At 36.6% G+C, this 21,876-nt stretch overlaps 1 protein-coding gene across 2 annotated transcripts in view; it reads left to right on the forward strand.

The window, feature by feature from the left end:
• LOC145265608 (ubiquitin-like modifier-activating enzyme 1) overlaps positions 1-21,876 on the forward strand; it is a 194,905-nt gene that overhangs the window by 6,479 nt on the left and 166,550 nt on the right. Inside the window, exon 1 of one of the 2 annotated variants that reach the window (XM_080121622.1) lies at positions 4,648-4,975. The exons of the other annotated variant lie outside the window; for it this stretch is intronic. The gene's annotated coding sequence lies outside the window, so the exon portion shown is untranslated. Of the gene's footprint in view, positions 1-4,647; positions 4,976-21,876 lie in introns of those variants that run through there. 2 annotated transcript variants of the gene reach the window in all.

Raw genomic sequence — 21,876 nt, forward strand, 5'->3', positions numbered from 1 at the left:
TCTATATAAAAGCCAAGTATGTCCAAGGATGGAATACTGCTGCCATATCTGGGCAGGAGCTGCTAAAACAGCCTATCCTGCCTTGACAGAGTACAAAATAGACTTTGTGGCTTAATGGGGGATGCCCTTTTCTCTACCCTGCAACCTCTCTCCCACAGAAGAGACGTTGCGAGCCTATCCTTGTTTTATCGTTATTTCCATGGCAGGTGCTCATCTGAACTCCAATCTCTGGTCCCCCCTCGCCAATCTTTCACGAAAAACACCCGTCTAGCTGAATCCACAGTGAAAAATTTCCCCCACTCTTTATCTGTGCCTAAATCAAAACGTGGATTCCATGAACAAAGCTTCTTTCTTAGAACTGCATCCCTGTGGAACTCTGTTCCGTCTGCCTGCTTCCCACCTGACTACAACTTGGATGTCTTCAAGTCCAACGTTAACAAATTCTTAATGAACCGCCCTCTTAAGTAAACACTTCATCAAATCTTCACACTAACGTAATGTACTTACAATAACCCTTATCCCTGAGTGGCTTCCGGGCCTTGATAAGTGGTGACCACTGTGTAAAAAAAAAAAAAATTTGAATGGTCGTTTTTTTAAACGAGCATGGCTGTTCGCATCTTCACGCCTTTTTCATGAATCTCCGTGATAATAACACCAGGCACATCTCAAGGTTGACCTGTGTTGCTGTGATGGACGTCTACCTTGAAAGTTATGTCTCAGATTGGAACTGAGTGGAGAAATTGAAGGAACAGCTAGAATCACAATAGTGGTTGCCGCAGAGGCCCGGTCATCGTTCCTATTTACTTGCCTCCCCACGAGGGCAGAGTTAGACACAAGGTCGGTTTTTAATGTGAGGAAAATCCAACTCCTGAAAAAGGGGCACTGGATAGGAAGAAAAATAAAAATTACCTTGGTCATGAAGAATTTCTCCTCCACTGACCGAGGACAGAAAAAGGTGAAGTGTAGCATCAGAACAGATACTACACTGTGATCTTGTCCTAAAAGCTAAGAAGAATTAAAAAATAAAAAACACAATGCGGTCCACTATTTCAGTCAATTGAGTGAGGTCTTTGTCTACGACAAGCATGGACAGTGTTTTGTCCAACCACAATTGTAGAAGCAAGTAGCCCTTCATTGTGCAATATCTTAGAAAACCTCTCATTTGTCGCAAAACTTGGAAGGGTTTAAGATCTCCCAAAAATAGGCTGGTGAAAAACTGCTTGAGCCGGGTTGTTTTTGAAGTGTTGGTGTGCTCTAAAACAGCTTGCTTCAAGGCTTCATGCAGATCCTTGCTGGGTGGGGGCTGCCAAAATATCCTCAATCTCCTCAGCAACCTCTGTAGGCAATGCTTCTACGATATATGTGAGGTTTCCTGGAATCCTCTCATAAGAAACGGTAAAAAAATAAAAACAACAACAATAAAAAATAAAGCAAAAAATTTTGGCGTCAGACAAATACATAATACATTTCCATGAAGATTCAAATAAAAATAATGGATTCATTATATTCCGTGATTATTATTTGATAAATACTGAAAATTTCATTCAAATTGGTTAATTTCCTGATTTTGGGTGATTTTTTAAGTAAAGGGAGGGGTCAAAATGTTTATACATTTTGAGCATCGGCATTCATTTTGCACGTACCTAATTAAAAGAAATTTGTAAAAAGGAAGGAAAATCACAATGTTACGCTTACTTAAAAAAAAAAAAAAAAGTTGGCAAGGGAGATAATTAAGTTGGCAAGGGAGATAATTAATGTTGAGCATCAGCTTTTCATTTTGCACGTATCTATTTAAAAAATAAACCAAACTCATTCAGGTAGAAAAGTAGCATTTATTGCCTTTGGTAATAATTATTTATTGAATATTTGTTTTTTGGGGGGTTTTTTTGTTCTTTTCTTTTCACTGTTTTTTTTTTTCGGTTAACCATTCTTAAAACTCACTATAAAAACGATTTTACATTTTATTGGGGGGGGGGGTCGTTGCAGCCTATATAGTTTAAAATACGACTGAAGCAGAAGCACTCCCCTGAATTTAAAAATATTTATCCACTTGGTAAAAGTGTAGAAAAGTCAACAGTCGAAAATTGTTTAAAAAAAAAAAAAAAAAAAAAAACGACAGCGAAAATAAAACTTATACCAAACGCAATAGAATTTAATTATCTACTGACCTGTATACTTTTAACGTGCTAAAACTAAAAGTTTTTTTCTAATTTCAAAATATGTTGTTCAAAATGTTTTTTACACACAAAAATTAACAAATGCCCGCTCAACAAGTGGGGGGGGGCTTAGGTAATGTCACTAAATAGAGTTTGTGGATGTATGAGAAAGTAAATCTGTGTAGGCATTTAAAAATGTTTCTTATCTTAAATATTATTAGATGAAGAGTTATTTTGAATAAAAAGTTCATTTATTTTAACCATCTAATTAAGAGAATGCTACTAAGACTAAACTTGTTTCCTTCAATAATTACAAGAAACCTTCTCTACCACCAATAGCAATGGCCAAAGATTCATTACTTCTTTTAAACTCCTCGGCCTAACATTCACAGGAAACATGAGTTGGAACAATTATATTGAGAGCATTGCCAGGACTGCTGCGAAGAAGTATGCTCTATCTACCATGCTAGAAAACTATTAACACCCGAAAGTATCCTGTACCTCTATAAGGCCACCATTCGCCAATGTATGGAGTATTGTTGTCATATTTGGGCTCGTGCATCTGCTACTAATCTCTCTCTCCTAGACAAGGTCCAAAAGCGAGTTTCCAACCTGATAGATCCTGAACAGTCATCTAAGCTTCAGCCTCTGTCTCACCGACGAAATGTTGCATCCCTCTGGCTGTTCTACAAGTATTTTAATGGTGAATGGTCTGACGAGCTGCAAACACTTGTGCCCCCACAACATAAATACCGTCGACAAACTCGACAAGCAGCTAAATCCCACCCCTACACAGTGGATATCCCTAGATGTAGGAGAGCTTTCTACTCCAGTAGTTTCTTCCCCAGAACCGCTAGACCTTGGAATTCCACTCCGGCTCCCTGCTTCCCCAACTGTACTGACATGCAGAAGTTCAAGTGTAACGTGAACCAACATCTTACTGCCCAACTCCCTACAGCACCACCACCGCCCCTACGCCCCCTCCCCAATGTAAACAGAATTTTTGTGAAATGGTAAATATCGGCACGTTACTTATGGAAAAACGGTTAAATAAACTGCAGAAGCACCTGTTAAACTACACAAGTCTTATAATTGAATACCCCACCCCAAAAAAAGAACGGAAAACATAAAAATATGTTGGGTTTTTCTACTTTATTTGAAATAACCGCTTTTTTGTTTTTGAAAACTTTCTTGTTATTTTAAATGTCTGCTAAAAAATTCTTCCGCGATGTGACAAGTCACCTTACTACGCGCGTCCATGCGCAAATGCATCAAGAATAGCATAAACGATGGCGGTGGAGTTGACACAAAATAGTGCGAGGGTTCAGGGGTTGATACCATGCAAATGGTAAATTTGCGACGGGTTTGAATATCAGATTCGTTGTCACCGACCCCGAAACCCAAAAAAAAAAAAAAAAAAAAGATTTATTGGTCGGTGTTCTGTTGTAGTTAAAGTAAACATTTACCCATTAAATTTTTTACTGGTCGCCATGGAATTCAACGCTCAAGGAGTACCGACCGAAATATTATATTTAAAATAGATTTTGATGTTTGTAGAGAATTCAACCTAATTAAAATTAAAAACAAAACTACAGTAAAATCCTTATAAAAATGTGCGTACCCGTCACCGAATGTAAATGTCGTATTCCAAAAGTCACGTAAATTGATCAAGTAGTTATTTTTTAACTAAAAAAAAATCAAATTTTATGAGTAAGGAAAATTTTGTTTTGATCAGCCATTTTGTTTTAAATAAAGGGAGACAACTCAATTCTCACTGCCGATATTTTAAAATCAGTCTGGTAATGGACACAATCTACTATTAAAATCGCTAAAAATCGTTTAAAAAAGATTTTATACAAGAAAAAAAATATACTTGATCAATTTATATGATTTTTGGAATATGACACTCGTTTCGTGACAAGTATAGATTTTTCTGTGGTTTTGTTGTTGTTGTTGTTGTTGTTATTATTATTATTATTATTATTGAATTCTATATAAGGACTATATTTAAGATGGATTTTTATTATTAAGAAATTAAAATATCAAAAATTCTGTGAAAATAATTTGAAACTATGACTGATACTTTAAAACAATAAAATAGAAAATACCAATTCTAAAAATAGACAGGTTTACGTCACTCCCATGATGCCGCAGTGTAGCGAGCAAAGGGTTATCACAAAAAGCTGGAATGGACCGGAAGTAATTATTTTCAGGAATCCCCCATGTTTTGTATTATTTTTCGTATTTTGTTTACTTCGCAGCATACAAAAATATCTAGTAAAATGAATTTAAATAAATAATACTGATATTTCTTGAAATAAATTTCATCTTTTTCTTTAATAAAATGCTTTTTGTAAAATATTTACTTAGATATAACCTTATTTGTGCTGTAAAGGTTTCGTTTTCGTTTCGTCGTACTATTCTTTATCACGCTCTCAGTTTTGGGGCGATTTTTCTATCAGTCGAAAAAAAAAATACTTTTTTGTTATTATTTATTTATACATATATATATACACACACACATATATATATATATATATATATATATAAGCCTATATGTAAAAAAAAACTGTTTGTACTTTTTTTTCTTTGTGAAGCCAACCTTTTTTTTAGAGTTTATATTAATCCTTTTTTTTTTATCGGAATTAGAAGAATAATTTGGAAATATTTAACAAAAAGGAAGCTTGTCTCAAAAAAAAAAAAACATAAAAAAAACCCGAGGAAGACGACAGAGAAAAAGAAAAAAAGCAGACGAAATTAAAAGAAAACAAAAAAAAAAAAAATAATATTGGAGAGAGAGAGAGAGAAGATAGAAATAGGTATGTATATATGAATTATTATTATTATTCCCTTTATTTATTAATCAGATTATCCCTGCTGCTGTTCCTATCTTGTTTGTTATAATTACAACGTTTCGGCCGGTGTAATCTCCGACCTTCTTCAGGTTACTTCAACTGAGACAACCAAGATGCTAATTCTTTCGGAGGGAAAAGGGCTTTTTTAGTTTTGAAAAACAATGGACAACTCCTATAAGAATGTTTGCATAGGCAGTTCATAGTAAATGAGGGGTTGCGCAATCACAAGCTGCACCTCTCCTATATAGGTATTGTTTGAGGACTGAACGGACTTGAAATAACGTTATTTCAGATTTTTCCTTCTCTTAGATGAGTTGCCCAACAAAGGCTTGAAAGTCTAGTTTATCTTACTATTTAATCTTTAGGTGAAAAGAATATATAGGTTCATACCATGGGATTTAATTAAAAATAAAATATAAATAAAATAAGGTAATGCACTTATGTTACCGTGCTGAAATAATCACGTTATTATTTACAAAGCCATTCTTAATATGAGGAGAGAAAAGTGTTTTGTAACTATTTTGTACTTCCATCTAAAAATCTAATTTAAAAACAAAAATAAAGTACTTGCGCACTTTTGTTACCGTGCTGAAATAGTAGTGTTATTATTTTGAAAGCCATTCTTACCATGAGGGTGGAGGGTGTTTTGTAACTATTCTGGTGCTTCCACCTAACAGTTTAAAAATAAAAAAAAGATATCGTGAAACTTGAATTTAACCTGAAAAAAAAAAACTATTTAAAAATAGCGCGGTAACAAAAGTGCATAAGCACCAGAAAAAGATATCGTGAAACTTGAATTTAACTTGGAAATACGATTTTTACGAAACAGCACAATAAAGCACCAAAAAATAATGATGCAGCAATCAAGAATAGTTGTCTGAAATACAATCCTCATATTTCAAAAAAAAAATCAGAAACATTTTGGTGCTTGTACGAAAAAAAAAGGGGCGACATATCAAACAAGGGAGATAAATCGTGAAGCAAGGTGGTTTTTTATTTATTAAATTGTTGGGTGTTAGGACAGAATAGTTACAAGACACCCTTCTCCCATGTTAAGAATGGCTTTCTGTATGATAACGTTATTTCAGCGCTATACAATAAGTGCAAAGTACCAAGTTAAGCAACAAACGGCAAAAACAGTACTTTAATTAAATTAAAATTTGATTAGTTTCTTCTGTTTTCGTAAATTTATACCAAAAACATTTTTTAAAATAGAAAAAGTAAATTTAAAAACGAACAATAAGCCGATATTGAAAGTAATCTAAATGTTTTTTTTTAATAAGCAATATGAGTTATGTCCCCCTTTCTGCAATCTTATTTTAAAAATCCATCTGTCGCCTGTTCTTGTACAAACACCAACATTTTTATTTATTTTATTTTATTTTTTTTTAATTGAAAGTTTTTGTTTTTGTTTTTTTGTTTTAGTATTTTTTGTTTTGTTTTTTTTGCTTTTTTTTTTAAGGCAAACAAATCTAAGGTACTCTTTGGGCGTTGTGTTCCATGGCGACCAGCAGAAAAATTTAATGGGTAAAACTACAACAGAACACCGACCAATAAAATTTTTTTTTTTTTTTTTTTGTAGGTTTTCGGGGTTACTGACAACGAATCTGATATTCAAACCCGTCGCAAATTTACCGTTTGCATGGTATTAACCCCTGAACCCTCGCACTATTTTGTGCCAACTCATCATCGCCATCGTTTATGCTAGTATCATTTTTTTTTTACTTATGCAGAATACAAACCAATAACGTTACAAAAATATTGTTGCAGTTTTGATCTTCCGTACTTTCGCTTTAATTATTGTGATATATATATATATATATATATATATATATATATATATATAAACCACTAAAAAAATTCAGATAGGTAGAAGAGTAACTTGCCTTTAATTACATTTATTTGTTATATTTTAAATTTTTCTAATTTTTGACCACTTTTCCCTACGTCTGTGCATTGTAATACAACCCCAACATTATTGTCTTTCGATTGCGTCATTCATCACTTGAGAGACGGAGAGGTGGGGGGGGGAATAAATATGACAAATACGGACCCACCGGGTCACGCATGTTAACGCTACTACTATAACTGTGGATGTTGTTATGCCGCTTGCTTGTCACCGTGTACACTCATCAAAAGAGGGAACTATGGAGGTTTATTATGACATCACAATGTATTCCGACATTGTAATCCTAGTAAAAACATGATTTATCGACCAATGTCCTTAAATTGCGCTAACCTAAAATCCTTCGCAGATCGAAGCTAGAAGTGATTGAATCAATCACTTCTACCTGTTCTGAAACTACAATCAATCACTGATTGATTGTAGTTTCAGAACAGGTACAACATTTTGATCGTAATTAAAAATCATATAAAAGTTTTTTTTTTGTTAAATAATAACAAATACTGACTCAATGGGTCAATTGTTTAAATATTATTACAGTAATTGTTTCCTTGGTCTCCAAAGTACAATAGAGATTAGACCATTCATGAAATAACCTAGTCTAGTCTCTGTTGATTTTGCGGTGGGAGTTTAGTTATGTGCAGTTCTAGGAGGTCCACCCTCCAACTCATTGTCTTCTCTCTTTGAGAAAGAGTTAGTTTATTTCTAATCGCATGAGGCGCTCTTACCGTACAAAGCTGACGGGACTGTCCGGGCAATTTATGCAAGCAGTGTCAGTGCCCCCACCTCCGAGGAGGCGCTGACTTCTCAATCCCCCTTTCCGACCTTGGTGTCAAGTTTTTGCAGTGGGAGAGAACTAAACAAAATTTATATAATATTTGACATTTTTCTCAATATAATAAAATAAATAGTAAAATCCATGTTATTGTATCTTCCGTTATTTTTTATTATTTATTTTATTATTATTATTTATTTATTTTGTTGTTGTTTTTTTTTTTTTTATGGTACACCGTGTACACAATAGATTACACGCTGTGTACTTTGCAGAGTGTTGCCGTCAATAAATATATTTGTATCGAAAAAAAAACTTTCATGCAATTAATGATCTACTTTATAATAAATAAAGAGAAAGCCATTCATTATTGCATTGTTGGTCTTCCGTACTTTCTCTTGGTTATTTTTTCTTTTTTCTTAGTCGATAATTGAATGAACTTGGGAAAGAATAAATGAATACTCGTGTCATTGTAACTCCTTTTATTTTCTCTTGTGTGTAACTTAAGTACACCGTGTACCTTATATAATACACACCGTGTACGACGACACAGAGTGAGTGTCATGTCGTGAAAGACGATGAATGATAGCGCGAACAATAAAATGGTGAGTCACTGAGTCATTCGTATGGAGAAAAAGAAATCTTTTTATGTTTTTTTTTGTTTTTTTTTTTTATCCATGGATTCGTATTGGTAACAATGATTCCAAAATATTAAAATATCTCTCACATTATTATAATAATGGTATTTTTTTACGACCTGCCCCAGCGTAGTATAAACACCCTCAGCCTCCCCATATTAAGAACGGCTTTCGGAAAAGAACACCCCCAACCTCGACAGCCGTTCTTAACATAGGGAGGTTGGGGGGGGGGGGTTATACTACGCTGGTGCAGGTCGTAAAAAAAAATACCATGATAATAACGAAATAAGTCAAATTTAGAAAAAAAATAAAATAAGCATAAATAAATAACTAATAATAATAGAACTAGTAGGAGCACTAGGAACAATACCGAAAAACTTTGAAAAAAAAAAAAAAAAGAAATAGGAGAGATTGGAATCAGAGGGATAGCTAAGAAGATATAACGGAGAACAATAATGAAAACTGCAGAAATATTAAAGAAACCCCTTGAATGCAGATACTAATGCACAAGCCGGACATATAGAAACTGCTTATGTAAAAAAAAAAAAATATGTAAAACACAAAGAAACAAAGAAAACTGTGTAACAGTATAATTGTAAGTTAACCACCCCTCTCTGCGCCTCTGCTTTCTCCTTCCTCACTTTTTTTCCTTGTGTGTGTGTCACTATAAACTGACACATGCCAAATAATCATGGAGAGTCAAGGAGGATGGAAAGATCGAGGAGAGAAAGCACTAGCCAGATCTCCACTAAACGAGTGCAAAGAGAACTGCTACCTTGGGGAGGTTAATTGCCACCAAAATTCCAGTGAATACCAATGGTAGCTGCCAACGAGAAATTAATGGTAAGCGGCTGTTGCGATAACGCAAATTCACCTGCAAAGGTTATCGAAAGAGGTGGAGAGTACTGGAAATCTGGGGAGACTTGTTGTCACTCAGACTCCATAGAATGCCACAAGTTTTCAAAGAGAAATCGGGTTTGTATTACTGTACACATAGATTCGAAAAAGTTGTCAAAAAACAAATATATAACAAATAAATGTTATCAAATGTTTGCAAGATAAGTTACTTTTCTACCAAACTGGATATATTTTTTGTGTTTTTATTCAATGTAACATGTTTATTCAGCTCGAAAAACATGCAGTGTTTACCGATGTATTGGAAAATTCAAAATGGCGGCCGAATCTCTCTTAAACACGGTAAGTTCGCGAAAAGGTGTTATAAATAATATAAATACTATTAAAAAAACACCGAATATATGTCAACCTATGTCACGATAATATATATTGAGCGAATTTCTAACAGTATTTTGTCTAGTTTATTATTTATAACACCTTTTCCCGAACTTACCGTGTTTAAGAGAGAGTCGGACGCCATCTTGAATTTTCCAATACATCGGTAAACACTGTATGTTTTTCGAGCTGAATAAACATGTTACATTGAATAAAAACACGAAAATTATATCCAGTTAGGTAGAAAAGTAACTTATCTTGCCTTTGATAACATTTATTTGTTATATATTTGTTTTTTGACAACTTTTTCGAATCTATGTGTACAGTAATACAAACCCGAGAAATCTTTGATGATGGCCTGTGTGACTACTCCTAGGGAGTAAATAATAATAATGATGATGATAACAATAAATTCATTTGCAAAGGTTACTGAAAGAACTGGAGAGCACTGGAAATATGAGGATGGATTATTATTGCCTCATCTGAGCAGGAGTTGCTAGAAGCATCTTATCCTGTCTAGACAGAGTTCAAAATAGTCTTCATAGCCTAGTGGGGGAATGCCATTTCTCTTTCCTGAATCCTTTTTCCCACAGAAGATGCGTTGTGAGCTTGTCTCTGCTTTATCATTATTTTCATGGCAAGTGCTCGGTAAACATTCGTCCTGCTAAAACCACTATCAATAATTTCCCCCAATTTTTATCCGTGCCTAAACCTAAACATAGATTCCATGAACAAAGTTTGTTTCTTAGAACTATCTGCCTGTGGAACTCTGTTCCGTTTCCCTGCTTTCCAGCTGACAACAATATGGTAGTTTTCAAGTCCAACGTAAACAAGTTCTTGATCAGCAGTTCCCTTTAAGTAATCTAATTTACAAAATTTAATCGTTCATTAACCCTTATTCTCGAGTGGCCTCCAGGCTTTGATAAGTGGTGACTCCTTTGTAAAAAAAAAAATACAGTAAAAAAAAAAAGGTTGTGAAGCGTTAATGAGATGGAAAGACCTGGTGACCAGATATTCATTGGAAGAGTGCAAAGAGGACTGGGACCTTGGGAGGCGAGAAATTAGTGGTAAGTGACTGTTGCAATCATGCAAGTCATTTGCAAAGGCCATCGAAAGAATTAGAGAGCATTGTAAATATGGGAAAACTTGCTGTCATCCAGACTCCAAGAAACACCACTAAATATTAGTAAGCAATCACTGACGATGACTTGTGAAAACTCTTAGTGAATAAAAAAAATAATAAATAAAATAATAATAAATAATAATAAAATAATAATAAATGACAATTAAATAATTTAAAATAATAAAATAATAATAATAAATGACAATTAAATAATTAAAAATAATAATAATAAAAATAATAAAAAATAACAATAATAATGAAAAATAATAAAATAATAATAAAATAATAAATAATAATGAAGAAAAAAATAATAAAAAATAAAATAATAATAAAAAATAAAATAGCAATAAAAGTAACAACGTAAAATAAATAATGCACGCAACAGAAAAAAACTCAAGGAGGATGGAAAGTCCACAGAAGAGCACCAATACCAAACTTCCATCTTAAATGTACGAGAACCTCAGGGAGGTTTACTGTCATTTGAATTCCAAATGAGAAATCAATGGTATATGGCTGTTGTGATAATTCCAAATGATTTGCAATGGTTATCGTAAGAGACAAAGAGTTCTGGAAATCTCACGAGACTTATTATTCAGATCCAAGGAACACCATTTGTTAGTACCAGTGAGCAATCATTGATAATTGTCTAAGGATAGACTTTTAGTGTCAACCGGCTTTGTAATCGTTTCATTCCATATTCGGCTCTTGGATAGCTTGTTTACTTTGCTTTGCAGCATATCAACCCTTTTCGGGTTATTCAAAGTCGAATCCAGTAAATTTGGAAAAGTTTTTTATGTTTCAAGCACTTTACATCTTCAACTATTTATTCAGTGATTTTTTTTTTTGTTTTGTTTTTGTTTTTGTTTTTTTATAGGAAAATTGTTACTTCTTGCTTTTGACTTTGCAGAACATGATTGAGTTTTGCAAAGGGAAGCAAATAAAACAATAACATTGTTTGGTGCATATTAGGTCAGAAAGTCAATATCTTCAGACAGCCTGATCTGATAGCACCAGCATCCATTGAGGAACTTTTACCCTCTGCAGGGAAGCAGTTGGCGTATTTTGATGCTCCATTGACAGAGCCAGACTCTTGGAAGGTTAGCCTGCTTGGAGCCCAGATGATTGAACGCTGGTGGTGGTGTTTTTTTATTTTTTCAGACTTGATTTATCTGATAACTAACAAGTAACGAAAGTAGTTAAGTATCCTTGATAAAAAGGGCAAGATCATAGTTCTTTCTGGTCGGCCTCTCTCCCTTTTTCGGCTAATAGTACAAGAGACCGAACATAGGGGATCGCTACTTGAGAGATTTCTGCGTCAGTATTTGTTAAATTTCTGGGTATTCTCACGTCCTATTTTCACATGGACATGCGTCTCTTGAGGTATTTCTGGCATGACGATCTGTCAGTGCGATGCTAATATTTCGGCTTTTGGTTTGATTTTTTTTTTCTTATGAATAAACCATCATCAGTTAAAAGGCCATCTTGCTTTGAAGTGAGTACCGCCTCTGAAGTTGATATTCCCATGCAACTTCCTCCTTTGTAGGAAGCCGGTTTAACTCGCTTAGGGTGAATGTTGCTTCAGTATGGCACAGAAGTGATTCTACTTTCTTCTTTTGTTTTGTGATTATGCAATTCTATCATCTTTCATTCTTTTTAGCTTCTTACATCAAGTGCCTTTATATCTTGTCTGGAGCAACATCTATAAAATTTGAAATGGAACATATATATCAAATATGTTGCCAAGATTGCTGGAAAAATGGTTGAATCACTCTACCGCTCCAGAAGGTATATCACTGCTGATATAAACGTCGGATACATCCTAAAATGGAGTACTGTTGCCACATTTGGGCAGGAGCTGCCTGTCGCATCACATCCTGCCTTGAAGGAGTTCAAAATAGATTCTGTAGCCCTTTTCTCTTCCCTGCAACCTCTTTCCCCACAGAACAGATGTTGCGAGCCTGTCTCTGCTCTATCGTTATTTCCATGGCAAGTGCTCAACTGAACTCCAATCTATGGTCTCTTCCCTTGCCAAACTTTCAAAAAACACTCAACTAGCTAGAACCACTATATATGATTTCCCCCACTCTCTAACTACATAAATTTAAACGCAGAGTCCATGCACAAAGCTTCTTTTCCAGAACTCCCCCCCCCCTGGATCACTGTTCCGCTGGCCTACTTCCCGGTTAAATACAGCATATTAGCCTTCAAATCCAATGTAAAGAAGTTCTTATTGAGCTACCCTCATAAATAATCAAATTCTACCTAATTTATACCATTGGCGATTGCTAAACTACCAACTTACATTTATTAACCCTTATCCTTGAGTGGCCTTTGAGTCGTGATAAGTGGTGACTTCTAAGTATAAATAAAAAAAAACAAAATTATACAAAAAAGTGAAAATAACCAAAACGAAATGGCTCAAGTCAATAAAGTTTAAAAGTACCTAAATTAATAGCTTTGACCTGTCGACATGCAAAAGAGGTTTTTCCATTAACCTTTGACCCAATAATTAAATGCATGTCCTGATCATTCTAATAAAACGAATTGTTTTGTAACCAATTTGTTATCATGCCTAATTATAATATTTCTTGAATACATTGAACTTTAAACTCAATTCTCACTTTGATATGATAACCTCTAAAATACAATTTCAAATATTTTTACTGCTTATTTCATTAAGCTGTCAGCAAGGCTACCTGGTGTTACCCAGGCAATAAATTTGTAGCATTCATTTAGAAACATTTGTATTATGTATTTGTTGCAGACTATTATCCTCATCTTCTAGTTTTTTGTTTCACAACGTTTCAGCTGACTCTGACACTATCGCTTCCTCGGGGAAAGTTGCTTGGTTGAGAAATGTCTTGGGAATGCAACCGGCTCCCCCGGGGAATAAACGATATCCAACGATGTCTAACAATAGGCACATGTTGGAAACATCAACAAAAACGGGTCGATATGTCGTTGGCTATAACTAGCTGGGATGGGTCGCTTCTTGTGTGTCCATTGCATCGTTACAGGCAGCTTTCTATCGTCGCATTAATGGGAGGAACTGCAGGCTGAAATCGAACACTTGTACAAAAATAGCAAACAAATGCATTTTTATAAAAAATTATATAATTTATTTAACAGTTAACAAGTAGGAAGCATATTTAGTCGACCCATTGCGTGCACACCAAACTACTATATCCTCCGCGTACGGGGTGCAAATTTCAACTGTTTTTTACAATACAATCATATTTTAATTCTCTCTTTCTTCATTGAAAGCGAAAGAAAGGGAGAGAAATAGAGAAATATGCGTTTCACGCAATTTTTTGTTTTTCAAATTATAATGTAAAGATAGTTTAACTTATATTGTGCATTGGAATCATAAGCACCTGCCAATCTTCGTGTGCCGACAGTTTTAACTTTTAAAAAAAATGTATCCGCACTGGAATGTGTGTGTGTGTGTGTGCCTCCACATAAGTGCAAATCAAGTTAGGCACAAGGTTTAATAATGTAGAAGGCCTCAGCTTCCTCAAACTATTCCTCTGGCCTTTGTCAGGTGGTTAACGGCGACGGGATAGGAATGCTGAATCTCTTAACTGCATCCTCAGCAATTACTGCCTTCCATAGTTGTCGTCGTCTCACCACGTTTTGACAAACTAAGCCTCTGGCCGGTTTTGGGTAGGATTGAAACCACTATCTTCAGACAATGCTCACCTGGAACCGTAAAGATTCAACGCCTCTATCCACCGTGCCACGGGCCCTGAAACGGTGTGAAACAACTAGAAGATGAGGATGAAGATGATAGTCTGCAATAATACAAATTAGTCATCTCAATAAGAATCCCATGTAGGAATTATTTTATGTCAAGATGCGAATTTTAACTAACATGTTCGATGCTCTCTGTTGAAGGCAAGAAACGAGACCATCACAAAACAACAAACACTACCTGTAAAATTCAAGACAAACTTTATTGGTACACACGATATTATTGCAAAATAGTGTGCCCATCTTGCGTCCAACTTTGGAGCGGGTAGTTTGCTTCTTTGAGTCGTAGTTAGTCCTTTTGTATTCTGCAATGTTGTCGAAATCTGTTGCAGGAAGGATGTAATTAGCCATGTTCCATTGGACCTCATGGTCCTAAAAAATTGGTAGCAACACAAACAGGCTGAATACCGAAGACGAAAAGTTCACAATGATAAGAAGGGTCCATAATGTGGTTGTAGACATTCTGTCTTATAAGTAAGCCTAATTCGTAGGCTTTTACAAATATGTTCTATGCTTCATCCAAAGATGAGATCTGTAGCATAGAAGGCACTAATGTTAGCATCCATAATAAAAAATGAGTCCTTCCTCCTTTGCTGATCTGGAACGAACTAAAGAAACCTGAAAAGGAAATAGAAATTGGCGGCAAAGGCACGTGACGTGTCTGGTTAGATTTGACCAATTAAATCGATCGATACAATGGCAGTTAGGGCTTGTATTATGACCGTATAATTTCTTACACGTAGTCATTATATCAAAGAAAGAAAGGACAGGAAAAACCTTGACCTTTTTTTTTTAATAAATGCCTTTATATCTGATATTTCCAACAATGCATTTTTTTATTTTTAAATATTTAAACAGTTAATTTCTCCTTCGCCGGCCGTGTGTGACTTTTTGTCTCTGCTGTGACATCACCCACGTCTCTCGAACAAATGCTTTTCCGAACACCGGCCGCGTCATCTTTTTTTTTTCTTTTTTTTTTTTTTTTACCACTTACCAAGGCCAAAAATCACTCGAGGATAAGGTTAATGAAATGGAATGATTGTCAGCCGAAAGATGAGGAATATCACGGGAGTACTAACGATGATCGAATTTAATGGCGAAAATCATTTTGTATCGCCATGGTCAACGTACAGCCCACTACATGCTGACAAAAAAAAAAAAATTCAATATTTGAATAAATGTCGCTCATTAAAAATTCATCTGATTCTCTATTTTCACACACATTTTTTTTTTTTTTCACCAAAGCAGAATGTGTTTGATTGCTTTGTAGTCGTTTGTTATTGCATGTCTTATGCTTATTGAAAATTTCAAGTATGTCTCTGTAGCATGAACCCGTCCAACCAGTAGTGTAGCTTCTTGTGGCAAGTGTACATGTAAACATATTAAACTACTGGTAATGTCGCAGAAGCTGTAAAATTGTCGTTTTTGTCGTCGTCATCATCATTCGGTTTAACATCCATTCTACATGCTGACATGTTTGCAAAAATTGATTTCCAAACTAACCTATCTCTGGCCAGGTCTTTATTTATCCCTCTTTCTATCAAATAAATTCTTATCACTTCCTTCCCCTGTGAACTGACCCTGTTATTTCAACTGTTCTTACATCTACTAATCTAAGAACTCTCGTCTATTCTTTCAATCTGACCAAACCAACAAAGTCTCCTGTCATGCACATATCTACCTTGCAAGTCCATCCTTATCACTTCCTGCCATATTTTCCTTGACCTTCCCCTGTGAACTGACCCTGTTATTTCAACTGTTCTACATCTACTAATCCAAGAACTGTCCGTAGCTTCAAGACGGAAGAGACAAAAAAAATTTTCGCATCACACACAGCAGTACAATGCTGGGATAAACAGAGCTGAGAGGAAAAAGATAAGGAAATATCAAGGTCTTATGTACGACACAAGAAGAAACTGGAATCTTAGGAAGATTTGTATCATTCCAGTGATTATAGGAGCAATTGGACTCATGAAAAAGAATTTCAAAAACTACTTAGCAAATATAACCGGTGAACCATGTGCAAGAGAGATGCAAACAATTGCACTCAAAGGGACGGTCAGAATCTTAAAAAGATCTCTCGGTTGAAATATAGGAGATAACGGGTGAATGCCTGGCATCCAGTAGGATGTCTCATCCCCAGATTGAACAAAATGATAATAAAATGAAATAAAAGGAATTGATAAATGTTATTTTTATTATTAGACCAGCAGGGAGACCCGACGTTTTCTAGTATTGAATGATTATCAACGAGTGTTTTATATTTCCATATTTTTGTTGTCATTGAAATCGGTGAAATCACCCATTTTTCAATCAAATCAATTGATTGCCTGCTCTAATTGGGGACCTATTGCGATGCATCAGGCGGAAACTCTGACTTTTATAGATATATAGATAAGCTAATGTGTTTGTTTATTCAATAAGGTATTTAATCTTGAATAAGCGTGTTGAGAGGTAGCAGCCAATGAAAAGGGGATGGAAATGTGCAAGGGAGAAATCATTATTTTGTGTAAGGGAAATGGAAAGTTAATGCTTTGTATAGGAGTTTATAATCCAGTTAATAAGGGTGAATGGAGGACATAGTAAGAATGTGTATATATCTTTCAGGTGTAGACTGGTGGCAGAAAGATGACTGTAGAAAGAGAGGGAAAAATTAGAACTACTTCCTCTGTAGATGATGGCAATCATCATGATGCCTCTCCTGGGATGCAATATAGGGTTTTAATATAATGAATAAATGTGTCCATGACAGCGGTCAAAAGTTAGAAGATGGCTGATAATAGTTTAGACATAATAAATTTGTATGTGATATCTGTTCTTGCAAGCCTACAATAATTTGGTCCAGAGGAGAATTTCTGCGTATTTATTAGAGACATTCTGATACAAAACCTATCTAAGAACACTGCTAGATATATAAAGTACATCTGTGTGAAATTTCATAAAAATCGGCCCAGCCGTTTCAGATTCCATAGGGAACAAGCTCACACACACACACACACACACACACACACACACACACACACACAATCACACAAAGTTCTTTTTATATAATAGTAGAGTAGATAGATAGGTAGATGTGTGGCGTTATCGTTACAAACGAAGGCAAAAAATAAATAAAAATCCAGATCGGCATTTTTTTTTCTTTTCTTTTTTCAAAAGTTTTTTTATAGCCGTTATTCTCGGCACGACTTAAAAAAGTTTCTCACTATCACATGCCCATTTTATCCAGGAACGCATCTCTCCTTCCTCCGACTTATTTTTTGCCTTCACTTTACGTCCATTTCTTTCGTTGTCGTCGTCGTCTTTCTCTGACCTCACTTCAGCCATTTCTCGCCTGCATCTTTATACGTTCATGTTCCTTGATGCCTACTTTGTTTCTCCCCGAGCACGTGTTGCGTTTTTTCTCCTTTTTCTTTCCTTCATCTTCTCGAGCACACTTCCTGATTTGCATATGTGCGAAAGTATCCTGTATCTCTATAAGGGCACCATTCACCCATGTATAGAGTATTGTTGTCATATTTGGGCTCGTGCATCTGCTACTAGTCTCTCACTCCTAGACAAGGTTCAAAAGAGAGTCGCCAACCTGATAGGTCCTGAACTGTCATCTAAGCTTCAGCCTCTGTCCCATCAACGAAATGTAGCATCCCTCTGCCTGTTCTACAAGTACTTTAACGGTGAATGCTCCGACGAACTGCAAGCACTTGTACCCCCTCGACATAAATACCCCCCGATAAACCCGGCAAGCAGCAAAATCCCACCCCTTCACAGTAGAGATCCCTAGATGTAAGAAAGCCTTCTACTTCAGTAGTTTCTTCCCCAGAACCGCTAGACTTTGGAATTCCCTTCTGGGTTCCTGCTTCCCCAACTGTACTGACATACAGATGTTCAAGTGTAGCGTGAACCGACATCTTGCTGCCCAAATCCCCACATAGTACCCCTGTAGCTTATGTCCCTGATAGTAGACCCCTACATCAAAGTGACAAGGTGCCTTGTTTGGGGTGAAAATGTAAGTTAAAAAAAAAAAAAAAAAAAAAAAATTTCTGCTGCTGCTGCTAATCTCTTCGTATGCTTTCTATCCTTCGTTTCTGTTGATACCTTCCACTCACGCACACTATGTTACAGATGTGCCGTTCAGAAAGTCCTGCCAGTTGCATGTGATCAATAGTCTGTAGTTTGCCCTAACTGATGTAGTTATTTATTTAATGAGTTCTTCTCTCCCACCCCCACACCTCTCTCTCTCTCTCTCTCTCTCTCTCTCTGCTCGTTCTTCTCCTTTCTTTCTTCGTTTAATGCCTGATAATTCACTGCTAATAAAATGACTGACGTCACCTTTTATTTTTCTTACTTCAAATCGAGGAAGACAAATGTCTCTGTGGTAGAACCACAAAGAAAGGAAGAAAGAGTATGGGAAGCGCGGTGGGAAGGGAGAGGGGGATTAGTTTGAATACATTTTAAAAGCATTTAAAAAAAAAAGGAAAGAAACAGAAAGAAAGAGAAAAAGTGTATAAGAAAGAAAGAGTGTGAAAAGGAAAGCCAAACACAATAAAGACACCTGAAAGAATAAAAAAGAGATGAAATGAGTGCGAGATAGAAAGTCGATATAATACATAAGTAGATATCTCACTACTGATGCCATTCTCTACCTGTATAAGAGCCAAGTACGTCCAAGCATGGAGTACTGTTGCCACATCTGGGCAGGAGCTGCTAAAAGCAGCTTATCCTGCCTTGACAGAGTACAAAATAGACTTTGTAGCCTAGTGGGGGATGCCCTTTTCTCTTCCCTGAAACCTCTTTCCCACAGAAGAGACATTGCGCGCCTGTCTCTGCTTTATCGTTATTTTCATGGCAAGTATATACGGCATAATCACGTTGACACACCAGTTCCCGTCAGATCACCAAAGTTAAGCAACGTTGAGCCTGGTCATTACTAAAATGGGTGACCAATTTTGGAAACACCTCCCTTCAAAAAGTTGCAAAACACCTCCCTGCAAAAAGTTGCAAAGACCTAACATCGTCCTCTCCCCTAACGGGGATATACATACGACTGGGGACCGCTTATGAATTTCATACTCCCATGAAACTTCCTCCTTCGGAGGAAACCGGTTAAACCCTGAATAGGGTTGGTGCTGACTGCACACATGGCAAGTGCTCATCTGAGCTCCAATCTATTGTCTCCCCCCTCGCCAAACTTTCATGAAAAACACTCGTCTAGCTGAAACCACTATCAATAACTTCCCCCACTCTTTATCTGTGCCTAAACGTAAACATAGATTCCATGAACAAAGCTTCTTTCTTAGAACTACACACCTGTGGAACTGTCTTCCGTTTGCCTGCTTTCCAGCTGACAACAATATGGTCGTCTTTCAAGTCCAACTTAAACAAATTCTTGATGAGCTGTCTCATTAAATAATCCAATTTACCAAATTTCCACTATTAACGACTAGCGGGGGGTTACTCGGCGTTGCCCGGGTGTTTAGAGGTGTGTGTGCTCGGCGGGGGGAGGGGGGGGTAAATCAAAGCAAAAGAATAAGCGAAGTAATCACTCTGTTTGAATATTAAAAAAAAAATGTTAAAACTTTAAAAAATCGATAAAAAAACAACAAAAAAACTAACGTAAGTCAAACGGACGATGTTAAAGAATGTGAAGGAAAAAAAACCCAGAAAAACGAACGTTAAAACTTCTTTAAAAAGTCTGAAAAATAAAAACCAAAAAACAAAACACTGGCTTAAATAACCTTGTTTCAATATTAAAATTTAAAATATCGGAAAAAAAAAAAAAAAAGACATCTCACACCACAATTCGAACCCAAAACCTTTAGATAATGAGGCCGCCCTCTAAACAACTGAGCTAAGACGATGTCGATGAGATTGTGTCATTTTTTTTTTTTAATATTTAAACTAAATCATGTTCCGACGTCATTTGCGCATGTGTAGAAGCGAACTTGTCATGAGAGGACGGTTTTTGCTGCTCCCTCCCTGTAGAAAACTGGTGATTTTAGGGTGAAGAAATTAATGTTTATGGCCAATTTTTCGATATTTGTCCGGCGAAGGTTGGAACTTTAAAATGATACCAATCTCGTGAAAATCCGTGACCTATGTCGAAAGTTTTTGCGAGACATACAAGCACACACACATACATACATACATACAAACACACATTTTCGCTTTTATATATATAGACTAGCGAGGGGTACCCGGCGTTGCCCGGGTGTTTTTCGGGGTATGTGAAAAAAACCCGAAAATGTGAAAAAAAAAGAACCGAAACCTTCACGACGCGCAGTTGGAAAACAGTAAAGTGTTTTACAAAAAAACAGGTGCGCGTTTTTGATTGACGTGACGGCGATAGGTATTCAGCAGTGAGCATTTTGTGCAGGACAGTTTTGAATAAATCGGTTTGTTTTTTTTTAAAAACCCACTCCCTGTTTATTAGGAGGAGCGAAATGAAAGCTACAGTCTGATATGACGAAGTCGACATTGAACAAACGTTACTTAGCTCTCTTGAGACAACTGGCTTTTGGCCTGTTGTATTTATTTGCTCCCCCACCGAGCAAATTAGGCACAAGGCCAATTTTTAATGTGAGAAGTGAAGTGAGGGGGAAGGAAAAAGGGGACCAGCTCCCGAGAGGTGGGAAATGGGAGCTGGTTAAAGGTCAGGCATGTGGGGTTGCCCCAACATCTGGTCTTTGCTAGTCATAGCTAGTCATAGCTTGCAGTATCTGTCGGAACAGATACTGCACTTTGATCTTGTCACCTAGGCCCCGGAGGGCGCGCGGGCAAGTGGCCTGTCGGCCTGTTGGATGTATTTGCTCCCCACCCGAGCAAATTAGGCACAAGGCCAATTTTTAATGTGAGGAGTGAAGGGAGGGGGAAGGGAAAAAGGGGACCAGCTCCCAAGAGGTGGGAAATGGGAGCTGGTTAAAGGTCAAGCATGTGGGGTTGCCCCCACATCTGGTCTTTGCTAGTCATAGCTAGTCCTAGCTAGTCATAGCTTGCAGTATCTGCCGGAACAGATACTACACTTTGATCTTATCACCCGGGCTCCGGAGGGCGCGCGGGCAAGTGGCCTGTTGGCCTGTTGGATTTATTTGCTCCCCCACCAAGCAAATTAGGCACAAGGCCAATTTTTAATGTGAGAAGTGAAGTGAGGGGGAAGGGAAAAAGGGGACCAGCTCCCGAGAGGTGGGAAATGGGAGCTGGTTAAAGGTCAGGCATGTGGGGTTGCCCCAACATCTGGTCTTTGCTAGTCATAACTAGTCATAGCTTGCAGTATCTGTCAGAACAGATACTACACTTTCATCTTGTCACCGGGGCCCAGGAAGGCGCGCGGGCAAGTGGCCTGAAGGCCTGTTGGATTTATTTGCTCCCCCACCGAGCAAATTAGGCACAAGGCCAATTTTTATTGTGAGGAGTCAAGTGAGGGGGAAGGGAAAAAGGGGACCAGCTCCCGAG

Source organism: Euprymna scolopes, chromosome 40 (assembly GCF_053919585.1).
Source record: "Euprymna scolopes isolate OS-2025 chromosome 40, ASM5391958v1, whole genome shotgun sequence".
Classification (NCBI taxonomy): domain Eukaryota; kingdom Metazoa; phylum Mollusca; class Cephalopoda; order Sepiida; family Sepiolidae; genus Euprymna; species Euprymna scolopes.